The sequence below is a fragment of the Gekko japonicus genome, unplaced genomic scaffold (assembly GCF_001447785.1).
Source record: "Gekko japonicus isolate JY-2015 unplaced genomic scaffold, Gekko_japonicus_V1.1 scaffold1851, whole genome shotgun sequence".
Taxonomy (NCBI): Eukaryota; Metazoa; Chordata; class Lepidosauria; order Squamata; family Gekkonidae; genus Gekko; species Gekko japonicus.
Genome location: NW_015169228.1, coordinates 216,945 through 229,487, shown reverse-complemented (window position 1 = coordinate 229,487; position 12,543 = coordinate 216,945).

The following is a 12,543-nucleotide window of genomic DNA, read 5'->3' as shown; positions in this document are numbered from 1 at the left end:
CAGAGGAATACAACAGGAAACCCTTAGTAGCTTTTCAATGCCCTGAAAAAAGGAGTGTACAGTGGAGGTCCAGGCCTGAAATCCAATGCCTCCTTGCAAGTAAAAGGGCTTTAAATGAGTATTTTGCACTCCATTACTGTGGTGAAAATAGGAAAAAGAAATGTCTTTTACTTGATCCCGTAGCCACACCCCTTTTCTTAAAGCCACACCCATCTGGCACCACCCCGATGTCAGGTAGCCCTGTCATAGATCTGGAATGTAGAGGGGTGCACCTCCTCCTCTTTCCCAGCTCATCCCTGTCCATCTTCTGTGTGCTATCTCTAGCTTGACCTTGTTGATGTTCCCAGCTGCAATTAACCCGCCTGGGAAAGCTAACGGCTTTTAGCCCACTCGATTACTAGCTTCAGCCCACGCGTGTGAATCATATCCATTGGCTTCAGCTTATGGGGGGGGAGTTTGATTACACTATAAGTCAGGGGCCATTATACTGTAGGTCATTCCTGACACAAGCTGTATACCTGTTCTTTAGTACTGGATTACAAATAAACACTTATATTCTGAAGAAGCTTTGTATGGTGTACCCTGCCTAAGGAGCCTGACACCCGTCCATTTCAAGCCACACCCCTTTCTGTAAGGCACAGATATGAAACAAGATTATGGAGCAAAGAAAATATCTCTGAGAGCGCGCAGCGTGCTTTTAACAGTATATTTGTTTATTTAAAAGATTTCTGTCCTGTCTTTCTACCAATTGGCCTCCGCCATAGGTTACAGGCAAGTATTAAGACAACATCAACAGATAAGAGATTTTATTGCCACTGTGGCAATGTCCAGAGAGGTGGCTTACAAATGTTCTGAATAAATAAGAGCAAAAATGTGGAAAGCTTCCAAGAGTAGAAGTAAGCAAACACCACTACAATAAGAACGGGGCGAAAATAATTAAAGCAGTTCTGTATTTATATCCTGCCAAAAGCTTTGGAAAGCAGAACTGATTTCACTTAGCACGAAAAAGGGGTGACCAACTTCATCTTGGGAAAACTCCCGGAGATTTGGGGCTGTGCCTGGGGATGGCGTAGTTTAAAGAGGGTTCAGTGGGGTATGATACAGACTTGCCAGTGCTACCTCAGCAAATGCCGGGAGATTTTGAGGGCAGTGCCTGGGAAGCAGGGAGTTTAGGGAGGTATGCGACATCACTTCCAGGTGACAGTCTAGGAGTTTCCTTTCATCTCTGTGGTAAAGACCACAGTGACATGGGGAAATTCCTAGTGCGTCAGTGTCACTATGGACACTAGGGGTGGGGGACTGGGGCTAAGTTTACCCACTGCAGGCTGGCAAAATGGCAGCCCTAGTGTGATAGAGCCTGCCTTCTGAAGCTGTCCTTTCTTCCAGAGGAACTGATCTCTGTGGTTGGAGATCAGTTCAAATTCTGGGAGAGCTCCAGGGCTCTCCTGAAGATTGGTAATTAAACACCAAAAAGATAACCGACAGCGCTGTCCTCTGCAGAGTTACTTCCTCTTAAGCCCATTGACTTCGATGGACTCAGAAGAATGCAACTCTACTGAGGATTGCACTGAAAGTGAGTGTTGGCATTTCCTCCTTCTTATAAATCGAATGCCCACACCTCTTGTGACAATATTGTTAGAACTCACACCAATGAAAATTGCAAAGTTTATGCAGCTAAACTTCATCTGCTGGTGCGTTGTACCTGGCGGTACCCATGGCCTGTAGCCCCTGGTTCTACAAAGGGGGGGAAAGTACTTTCTGATGGTGTGCTTTTGTGACAAAGCATTCTGGGGCATGCATGACTCCCCGCTTCCCTCTGGGATCAGTCCTGAAATTTTTAACATCTGCATTGTTGTATGACTCCTATGTAGCCCCGCCCCCTCAATTTGCACTGTGCACTCAGCTCCCTGCTACGGAGGTAGAGCAAAACTGAAGACCTTGATTGGAAAACGTGTGGTTGAAGGAACTGGCCAAGTCATCAATAGCGGGCCTGTACCCTATAAATCAGTGATTCTCAGTCTGTGGTCCAGAGTGTGAGCTGCAAGATAAATGGCCTTAATGAACTGAGCCACCCTACTGAATGCTTCTGGCCATTCTGCGCCAGTCGCAGCTGGGAGAATAGAGCTCTGTCACATGGCCCATCCATGAATTGACTGAACATGTGGAGAGGAAAAGCGGGCATGAATGAGTTGGCCCAGCTGCCTGCCTCCAGTGCTCGCTGGCTCGGGAGAACAGCACCTATGTGTGGAGGCAACATCCACACGTGTACTACCTCTCCACGATTGGGGAGGCTGCTTCTGCATGTTGCTGATCGTGGTGAGTGACTGTTGGCAGACTGCCTGTGTAGCAGTCAGGACACTGAACTGATTAGAAGAGTGAAGAAAGCTTTATTTAGGACCTAATGTACGGGATAGGAAAGAGAAGAGAGACCTAGCTGCCTTGCCAGGTGAGAGAGTGTTAGACTGTTCTAGAAGAAAAGCCTAAGTATACCCTTCTGCAGACAGACAAGGAGAAGCCTTTTTAGAAGGAAGGTACTCCCTTTCAAGTTCTGCTTAGCTAGAGCTTGTTGTCTCCTGCAGGATCTTCTTTCTTCCTCTTTGTACTCAAGACATTGCTGTACTCCAGCAATGCTTGCACCTGGACATGCTCTGGTGCCTGCTCTCTTTCTCTTTGTGTTCAATCAATGTCCAGAGGGCTTAGATGCAGCTGTGAGCCCGAGGGTTCTTTTGCCAATGTATGGTCCTTGACATCATCCCGAGGAGGAAGGAGGACACACCAGGGTTCTGGAAGGAGCATGGCAACAGGGGTGCACTGAGGAATTACAGTGGCCCTGTGCTCAGTGAAGGCATGGGTTCATCAGACAAAAAGCTGCCTGCAGCCAGCCCTCAGCCAGTAATTGGACAGCCGGATGCAGCTGGCTCTGAGCCAGGAGGAGAGCAACAAGAGATCAGGTTACCAGCTGAAGTCACAGCCTACGGCTGAAACCGAGCCAATGCCTTGTAGGTCTGAAAAAGTGAACAAGTCTTCGGAAGCCACTCCCAACCTACCTAGCTCACTCGCACCCCTGCAGGAGTGCGAGACTCATGGCCCATCCTCAGCTGTCAGCTGACGATATGGATGACTGCCAAGGAATTGGCTGGGAGTGTAGCCCATTAAGACTTGGCTATAAAATCAGCTGGGAGAAGCAGCAGTTTCGTGGATGCAACAAGTACACTTTTCTACTGAACCACTGACCTTGCTATTACTGGACCACTGGAACCTTGACCCTTGGACTGGACCTGACTATCGGCTTTTCTGGAACCCCTGACCCTGGACTGGACTTGGACTTGCTGCATGGATCCCTTGACCCTAGACTGGACTTGGCATACCTGCTCTCTGGAACCCCTGACTTTTGGACTGGACCCTGGTTATTCTTTGCAACCTTGACTGTAATCTGAACCCCAGCCCTTGTCTCCTGGGAGGGCTGCACCAGTACAGACCCAGAAGCAAGCTAGGCTGAGAGGCCCCTACAATTCTACAAATCTGTACTTAGCAGCTATGCGGAGAAGGCTTGAGGTGAGCCCCAGCACCTACTGTTGGTACCAGTGGCCGGCTCTGAGTTCTGCTTGCTTTTGCCTGCCAGTGGCCCCCCAGAGTGGTGACTTGCTGGGAATATTTTTCCTGCAAATTGGATGGCCAGTCTGCCCCAGTTGGTTGTTGCAGGAGAATCCCAGGAGCATCATCCCCCTCGCTCAGAAGGCGTGGTCATCCATCCCTAAGCCCTGGCTGTCTGAGTGCAGGACAACGTAGGATAGTCAGCTGTAAAGGGAGGGTTATGTTATACAAAAAAAATGTAGTAGGCCAAGAAACTGAAATGTAAATCCCAAGTCACAGTCACAGGAGGTCCCTGGTTAACAGGAGGTCCCAGGTTCAATCCCCAGCATCTCCAGTTAAAAAGGACCAGGCAGTAGGTGATGTGAAAGACTCCTGCTGGAGACCCTGGAGAGCCACCGCCAGTCTGAGTAGACAATACTGACCTTGATGGGTCAATGGGCTGATTCAGTATAAGGCTTCATATGCATTCATGTGCAACCTTTGCATCATATGTGTCCCAGAGAGCTTTGCGCTCTGCTGGTCAAGATCTGCTGGTTGTTCCCAGCTCAAGGGATGTCCACTTAGCCCCAACCAAGGTCAGGGCTTTTTCTGTGGCCCCAGCCTGGTGGAAGATGCACCTGTCTGAGATCAGGGCCCTGCGGGACTTATTACCATTCCGCAGGGCCTGTAAAACGGAGCTGTTCCGCCAGGCCTTTGGCTGAGGTGGCAGGCATCCAATAAAAAACTTGGCCTCCCCTGCTGGAATTGAAGCCCGTCACCTCAACGCGGCCCAGACCAATAAGATCTTAGAGACTCAGTGGTGTCAGCTTGAAAATAATGTATATAATGAAATAGTGCGACCTGTTTTGCGTTTTCTCTTTTTTAGACCTATGCTATTTTAAATTGTTCTTTAATTATTCCTGTAAATTCTGTTTATGTATTTTAGAATCCTACTGTGATCCACCCTGAGCCCGCTTGCGGGGAGGGCAGAATATAAATTGAATTAAATAAATAACATAAACTAGCGATTTAAATCTTATCTCTGAAAGTCGGCATGGGGCAGCAATTCCAGCTTCAGACTGGAGAGACACAGGTTCAGATCCTCACTTGGCCGTGAAGCTAAGTGGGTGACATTTGGCCTGACCCACCCAACGGGATCACTGTGAATATAAAACGGAGTAGGAGAGACTCATGCATGCACCCCTCCTTTTTGAAGGAAGGGCAAGGATCCAAAATCTGATAGACAGTTGCCAGGACGAGGCCTGCCCCCATTTCTCCATGAGCCAACTGAGAATGTTTATCTAAAACTATTTGAGTGTCATGTGATGTCTGCCTACAATCTTATTCCGGGGGGGGGGGACCACCAGTGTCCCACTAATTAGGAAATACGATTAAGAAATAAAATCAAGAGTGGCCTCACTGTGGAAGTTTGAAGTTGACCCTCTTCGGTTTTTTCAGTCCTAGTAAAGGATAATAGTTTTTAGAGGAAAAAAGATCAGACAAAAACATTGGTTTAGCTTGAATTTCGTATTCCTTTTTAATTAACTTAATGCCTTTCAATTATTTGCCAACAAGCTGCCAAGGCAGCTGCTTAATTTCCCAGATTTTAACGGCGACCTTTCTAGGAATCGGCCAGATCAGGTGTTCTGTAAGCAGAGTTGGTTTATCTAACTCTCCAATAACTAATTCAGTATAACTCTCCAGTATTTTACTGTGTTGGAATCCTGTAGAAATAAAACCCATTACTATGTCAGGGGGTTTGCATGTTGAAAGGGAAGAGGAGATTTGAGAGCCAAGAAAGAAACCTTAGAAGATTTTGCATCCTGACAGATGAGGATGAGTGCTGATTTAAGGGCAGAACAAGACGTTGCAAGAGGCACGGAGCTGACTTTGCTCTTGGCCTCCCTACTAGAGCTGGCAGCACTGTTTGGGGGGACCCCAGGCAAGAGCCCATCCAGTGCCATTGACTTAGGGTTGCCAACTTCCAGGTGAGGCCTAAGAACATAAGAGAAGCCAATGTTGGATCAGGCCAATGGCCCATCCAGTCCAACACTCTGTCACACAGTGGCCAAAAAATACCAGGTGCCATCAGGAGGTCCAGCAGTGGGGCCAGGACACTGGAAGCTCTCCCACTGTTGCCCCCCTCAAGCACCAAGAATACAGAGCATCCCTTGCCCCAGACCGAGAGTTCCTATCTATACCTTGTAGCTAATAGCCACTGATGGACCTCTGCTCCATATGTTTATCTAACTCCCTCCATGCTTGTAGCCGCCGCCACCTCCTGTGGCAGTGAATTCCACGTGTTAATCCCTCTTTGGGTGAAGAAGTACTTCCTTTTATCTATTCTAACCCAACTGCTCAGCAATTTCATTGAGTGCCCACGAGTTCTTGTACTGTGAGAAAGGGAGAAAAGTACCTCTTTATCTGCTCTATCCCATGCATAATCTTGTAAACCTCGATCATGTCACCCCTCAGCCGTCATTTCTCCAAGCTAAAGACCCCAAGCGCTTTAACCTTTCTTCACAGGGAAAGTGTTCCAAGCCTTCGATCATTCTAGTTGCCCTTTTCTGCACTTTTTCCAATGCTATAATATCCTTTTTGAGGTGTGGTGACCAGAACTATATACAGTACTCCAAATGAGGTCGCACCATCAATTTATACAGGGGCAGTATGATACTGGCTAATTTGTTTCCAGTTCTCTTCCTAATAATCCCCAGCATAGCATTGGCCTTTTTTATTGCAGTCACACACCGTCTCGACGTTTTCAGTGAGTTACCTACTACAACTCCAAGATCTCTCTCTTGGTCAGTCTCTGCCAGTTTGGACCCCATCAACGTGTATTTATAGTTAGGATTTTTGGCTCCAATGTGCATCACTTTGCACTTGGCCTCATTGAACCCCATCTGCCACATTGATGCCCACTCGCCCATCCTCGACAGACCCCTTTGGAGTGCCTCACAATCCTCCCTGATTTTCACCACCCTGGTGTCATCTGCAAATTTAGCCACTTCACTGCTTACTCCCAACTCCAAGTCATGAAGATCTCCCAGAATTATAACAGATGTCCAGACCTCAGATGTCAATCCCTCCGAAGGCAATGACTGCTCTGAAGGGTGGACTCTGTGGCATGAGCCTCTGCCGAGCTCCTTTCCCTCTCCAAAGCCTGCCCCCGAGCACCACCCTCAGAATCTCCAGGAATTTCCTAACCCGGAGCTGGCATCCGTAACTGCCATCTCACACCCTGTTAAGGCTGTTTCCTCTCCAGTGTATGTAGAGATGCCTTCCTGGAAGAAACAGAGGAAATGTCCTTCATCTCTGATCTTACCTGAAGAAGAACTCTGATTTCAAAACAGGATGGATCCTGGATTCCTGTCATAATTATGCATGCTCTGTGGATTCCTCTACATTAATATTAAGTCACTGAACTATGGCCGAGTTCAAACTGGCAGTTTGCCCCAATATACGCGCGTTTCAGAAACGTTCCACAACCGGATTATAGGGGCCGTTCACACAGGCACATCTGTCAGGCGTTCTCCACCTGTATTCAACCCGTCTTGTAACGCTTCACTCCCGAGTTTAAAAGATACCTGGTGAAAGTGGTAGCAAACCCTGGAATGCAGGATTATCCCACACCAACAAAGTGTAAATGCCAAAAAAACCTTTTTCCTATGCGCATGAGCACTCATGCGCATAAGCGCGTATCTCCAGATTACAAAACAAGAAAGCTGTGCCTTACAGTCGTGCCTCCGGGTCAATAGTGTGAACACTCCCTTGCGCCTCCTCCCAGTATGCTCCCCGCATCAGTCGCTGCAGTGTAAGCGAGAAAACCCGGAACAGTTTGTTCCAGCTCTTTTTTGCCACGACTCCCTCCCGCTTCAAACTGCCAGTCTGAACTCAGCCTATAATTAGAAGGGGGGTTTCGTTACTGCTGATGTGCAATAATGTTATATAGGAACTTGTTCCGTCTCATCACACTGTGCTGAAATAGCACTTTGTATTTCTGTCATCATTAAACTGTTTATAGGTAAAGGTTTTATTAGGACCAACCAGAGTAACACAGAATAACGTGCAAACTTTTGAACTTGTACTCTGCTTTTGGGGAAAGCACCATACCTTAACCATACACTTTCAAACCTATCTTTGAACTCATAAGGACGAGAAACTTGAACTCGTGGTTCTTCAGCCACGCTTCTGTGAGCAGGAGGTTACAGGTGTGTGCAGTTAAGATCTCTGGAGTTGGGAAGAACCTTTCCCTGCATGCGAACCTGAAGAGCAGTTGCCAGTTAGTAAGTAGATGACGCTGAGTTAGAAAGAACAACAAGCTCTCTTGGTGTAAGGCAATTCATACATTTCTTTATTTGCTATATTTCTGCCCCCTTTTTTGGGGTGAAGTCACCCCTGGCAGTTTCCAATTTCAAATAGTCAGAGCAGTAACTGTTAAGCCTAGAGAGAGCAATCCTAATCAGGTGATGGCCCTTACTCCCAGGAAACTGTTCTTGGGATTGGCACCGTAAGTGGACTAATTCAGGCTACACCCGACAAGCGACAACACATGCTGAGAATCCTCCTTGTATGTCCCTGGATCTGGTTCCAGAACACTCCAAGAAGAGAAGGTTGGTGGCTCCACTTTTTTTTGTATGGTAAACGTATTGTCAGCAGATTCAGTTATCTGAGCGTAGCTGCTATCCAAAGGGCACTTTCCTGGGAGTAAGCTCCACTGATTAACATGAGACTTACTTCCAAGATGACCTAGATCCAGGTGGTCAGCCGTGTTGGTCTGAAGCAGTAGAATAAATTTAGAGTCCCGTGGGGCACTGTTAAGACCAACAAAAATTTTATTCAAGGTATGAGCTTCGAATACACTGGAATGGTAGGTAAGGTTCAAACTTATAGACAGGGGCTGATCAGCAAATTAACATGTAACATGATGAAGATCTGCAAAGACAAACTAAATAACAAGCTAAGGTTATAAGTTTATTTCCCACAATGAGAGAAGATATCTTTACACATTTATCTGCTATTTTGACATATTTATTGCTTTACAACTGTTGACCTTATAACCTTGGCTTGTTATTTAGTTTGCCTTTGCACATCTTCATCATGTTACATGTTGATTTGCTGTTCAGCCCGTCTATACGCTTGAACGTTACCTACCATTCCAATGTATTTGAAAAAGTGTCCATGCACACAAAAGCTCATACCTTGAATAAAACTTTGTTGGTCCTAGAGGGGAATCTAAATTTGTTCTAAGATGACCTGCTTAGGGTTGCTCCTTATCTCTTGTGAAGTGTCGTTTGGATTTGTGCTTCAGAACAGCGTGAACAGTGTTCAATGAAGGCTTTGCAGCTTTAGGTTTTCCCATGTCTTTTGGTGGAAAATGCATGTCTGTTTGCACAGTGTTTGTTTGCACAATGTCTGGTGCTAAGTCAACCAAAACTGAGGTTCTAGCGGAGATTGCTTCTGGGTTCTTCCTTGTACCAAGTTGCTCCCAACCAAATATCATATGAAGGCAAATTATATGCTCTGCCCATCTCCACTGAGACCAGTGTTCCCTCTAAGCTGAGTTAGTGTGAACTGGCTCACAGTTTTTTAGCCTCTGGCTCACACATTTTTGTCTTCGCTCAGGAAGGATGGCTCCAGAGCAAACTAATTTATGCAGGAGTCAAATTGCCAGTTACTCACAAAGTAGAATTTTTGCTCAGAAGACTCCACAGCTTACAGAGAGCATTGACTGAGACCCTAACCCCGGCAGTCTGCAATAACAATAGGCATATCTTTATATCAGGTTTCAACCTCTGGAAAACAAGAACATCCTCAGGGTGGTAAAGCAAATGTATTATTTCAAACTATGCATCTATAATCATGCACAACTTGAAATAATGCATTTGTTTTGTATATACGTTTTGTTTCGTATACATGGTCCCATGGAGGGACTGTGGCTTAGTGGTAGAACATCCACTTGGCATGCAGAAGGTCCCAGGTTCAGTCCCCAGCATCTCCAGTTGAAAGGACCAGGTAAGAGGTGATGTGAAAGACCTCAGCTTGAGACCCTGGACAGCAGCTGCCAGTCTGAGTAGGCAATACTGATCTTGATGGACCAATGGTCTGATTCAGTATAAGGCAGCTACACATGTTCATATGAACCCATCTCCTAGTCCAGAGCTGTAACCACCACACCACATTGACCCCTCTCAAACAGCAATAACTTCAGATCTAGGTGTTCTCCTAGAGCATCCGCACTGCTGAAACAGTGCATCTGGAAGATCCGAACCTATTTCACTGCAATAAACTAGGGCAGTTTAAGAAGTAAGATGGGAGTGTGGCCACAAGCAGGTCTTGGGTCTAGGCAGCCCCACCAGTGAACCATTTTCTCCTTTTAATTGGTTTATCCAGATATCTATGTCCCACTTTACTCCCAACTGGCATTCCAAAGTTGTTTACATCATTCTGGTCCCTTCCAGTTTATTTTCAAAACAATGTTGTGGGGTAGGGTAAGCAGAGCCTGGGTGACTCGTTCAAGTGAGCTTCCATGGGTGAGTGGAGATTGAGACCTGGGGCTCCCAGATCCTAGTCCGACCCTCTAACCTCTACTCTGCACTGACTCTCTTTTCTCGGGGGCTGAGTCTTGGTGTAAAGCTCTTGCTACGATAATAGTTAGCAAGGTCATTGCTTATTACATGACTGTCAGCATTTCCTAGATTAAAGAATAGGGCTGCTCTTGTAACTAGGGAGGAGATGATGCAGGAGGAGGAGAGGATGACTCTGTCCTCCAAATCTCCGTGTGGTTTTTTACATTCAATGATAAGTTGATTAAGAACATTTATATATTTTTAATGCAAATGAAAATGGAAGATGAAGATTGCATGGTTAAATGGATGCAAAATCTAGGTTATAATATTGATCTTGCACAGTGGAGTAAACTGTGGAAAGTGAATGTGAAAATAACTGAATCAGCTGCATTTAAAGAAAATCTGTATAAGATGTTTTATAGATGGTACTTAACACCAGATAGATTAGCTAAAATGTATAAAAATATGCCAAATAGTTGCTGAAAGTGCAAAAAACATGTGGGTACATTCTACCATATGTGGTGGACATGTGATATGCTATGCAAGTTTTGGGTTATGATACATACTTTTATACAGACAGTTTTGCAGACTTCATTACCCTTTCGACCAGAATTGTTTTTATTGAATTGTGTACCAGATGATCTTGATAAAAATCAAACAGATTTTATAATTCATGTAGTAACTGCAGCTAGAATTTTATTTGTATTCTCTTGGAAACTTCAGACAATACCTTCTGAACATGACCTAATAATGAAAACAATGGAAAGTGCGGAAATGGTCAAATTGACTTTGATGTTAAAGGGGCAAATGGAAGAAGATTTCGTCGTACTATGACTCCTTTTTATGATTGGATAAGAAAGAATTACAAGGATATGAACTTCTTAATATTATAATATGAAGCCTTTATGAACTTTTAAAATCTCACAGTTTATCTCTTTGTAATGTGAAATTATAAGTAGAGATGATTTATATGCAGAAGACTTATTACTTTTGTTTCCTTCCCCTTCCTATTCCTGTATACCCATAAAACTCAATGAAACATATTCAAATCTCCGTGTGGTTTTAAAAATTTCAGACAGGGTTACCTCCAGATAGGGTCTGGAGATCTCCCAGAATTACAACAGATCTCCAGATGACAGAGATCATTCCTTCTGAAGTAGATGGCAGCTTTGAAGGGTGGACTCTGTTGCATTACATCAAGGAGGAGGAGGAGGAGCAGCTTGGATTTATACCCCACCCTTCACTACCCAAAGGTGTCTCAGAGCGGCTCACAGACTCCTTTCCCTTCCCCCTCCCCACAACAGACACCCTCTGAGGTGGGCGGGGCTGAGAGAGCTCTTGACAGAGACTGCTCTTTTTCAAGAACAGCTCTTATCAGAGCTACGGCTTGCCCAAGGTCATCCAGCCAGGTGCAAGTGGAGGAGTGGGGGATCAAACCCGGTTCTCCCAGATTAGAGTCCGCGCACTTAACCACTACACCCTACTGAGCTCCCTTCCCAAATTCTACTCTCTCCATGTTCCACAAACCACCAGGAATTTCCTAAGCTAGAGTTGGCAAATCTAATTCTAAATATTATTCTCATTGGTCCACCTCCCTTTTGTTGCTGCTGTTGATGGTTTATTTCTTGTACCGTTTTACAACATTTATACACAATTCATATGAAACTGATGCTCAAATAATATTTAAAAATTCGGGCTTCCGGTCGAGCTCCCTTTTGTTGCTGCTGTTGATGGTTTATTTCTTGTACCGTTTTACAACATTTATACACAATTCATATGAAACTGATGCTCAAATAATATTTAAAAATTCGGGCTTCCGGTCGAGCTAAGATGGAGGACTGACGCACTTTCACTTTTGTGTGAAGTGGGCGACGGCCGCTTTCGACAGTTTGGGCAGTTTCTAGCCCAACGCATCGCTCCCCAGCGAGGGGGGGGACAAGCAGGCAGCAGCGCCTAAGAGGGAGTGTTAGGTTGGCGTGATTCCGCTTCGGAAGAAGCGGAAACAGGCTTTGATCCCCTCCCGCGAAGAAGGCAATTGCCGAGCAACTCTCCAGCAGCCGTTCGGGCCGGTGTACCGGTTTAAATTCTCCATCAGCCGACCTCTTGAAGATGGGCAACAACAGTGAGTGAAAAGAAGCAATGCGAAACCCGTTTTGATCGTGTAGATAACAATAAACGTGCCGCTTACCTGAACTGTGATAAAAAATAAATTGAATCAAGCGGTTGAGCGGATAAAGAATTAATATTCCCAGAACTCTGATTCCGGCAAAGAAATAGTTGATTGAAGGCTATAAAATAGCAAAAAAGCATATTGTTTAACATTCCTGCGGTGAGGACGGAGATGTGCGCGCAGCAGAAAAACCAAAACTGACGAACAGTATCGCGGGAAGAGTTAGGTTGG